This window comes from Myotis davidii, unplaced genomic scaffold, assembly GCF_000327345.1.
Source record: "Myotis davidii unplaced genomic scaffold, ASM32734v1 scaffold46, whole genome shotgun sequence".
Lineage (NCBI taxonomy): Eukaryota > Metazoa > Chordata > Mammalia > Chiroptera > Vespertilionidae > Myotis > Myotis davidii.
In genome coordinates, this window is record NW_006383006.1 from 9384634 (window position 1) to 9385674 (window position 1041).

General features: G+C 47.5%; 1 pseudogene; it reads right to left on the reverse strand.

The window, feature by feature from the left end:
- The window catches only part of LOC102763376, a 2917-nt pseudogene that overhangs the window by 329 nt on the left and 1547 nt on the right, over window positions 1–1041 (reverse strand).

Genomic DNA, 1041 nt, shown 5'->3' on the forward strand with positions numbered 1-1041 from the left:
CCTCCTCACCAGACACTTCATATCCAAGATATGCCACTTCTTTCCAGCACAGGCCCATTTCTTTTCTCCATTCATCTACAACTGCTAGCTTGTCCGGTACATTGACTTCCATTTTGTAATCCAGTTTTAAGGAAGAGAGTGTCTGCTTTGAACAGGCCCTTTCTGAGATTAATCTCACCTCAATACCATTCTTCTTTAATAAACTTATGCCAATAGCATCTTTTACATCATAAGATATTATTTCTTTTTGGTCTCCTGATACATCAGTGTGGCCATTGGTGAGACATCCATCAATACTGCAAGCCAAAAGTTTTATCTCCTTAAACTTCTCTTTGCCAAAATAGCCATATCTTAATACTCGTTGTTCCGCAATAGGCCAATCAATATCCACATCTATGTCCACACTGTGATCAGCGTGTATTTTATAGTATGCCATTTTTCCACCCTGTAAGTAACCCATCTCTATCAAATGTCTCTTAGCAAAATAAAATGAGCCAAATATATACATAAAGAGCCAGGGTCTGTAATGTCCGAAACAACCGAAGGGATGACCGAATGCCAGGCTGTGCATGCAGCAGGCTCGGGTAGGCGGGGACTGGCACGCAGGATGAAATGCTGACTTCTTGGAGAGAGAGAGAGATGTAGGGCTGATCAACAGCTCCCACCGCTGCTTGTGAGGCCCGGAGAGGGAAGCAGGGTCTGATCCGCAGCCTCTGTGGCAGCTGCTGCTCAGCCCTTGCCTCTCTTTCTAAGCCTCACCAGCAGCTCTCTCTCTCTCTCTGAGATGTCAGCAGTTCAGCCCACTTGCCAGCAGCCTGGGGCAGCTGCTGATCAGCCCTGCTTCCCTGATCAGGACGAGAGATGCTGACTGGCATAGAAACCCACCAATCAGAACCAAATCTGGGTCAACTGTGAGGAGCCAATGGCTGCCTAGGAGGCAAAGCTTTTGATGCTGACTGGCATAGAAACCAACAAATCAGAACCAAATTGGCTGGCAGAGAAGGGCAGTTGGGGGCAAGATCAGGCAGTCAGGGAGGGGCG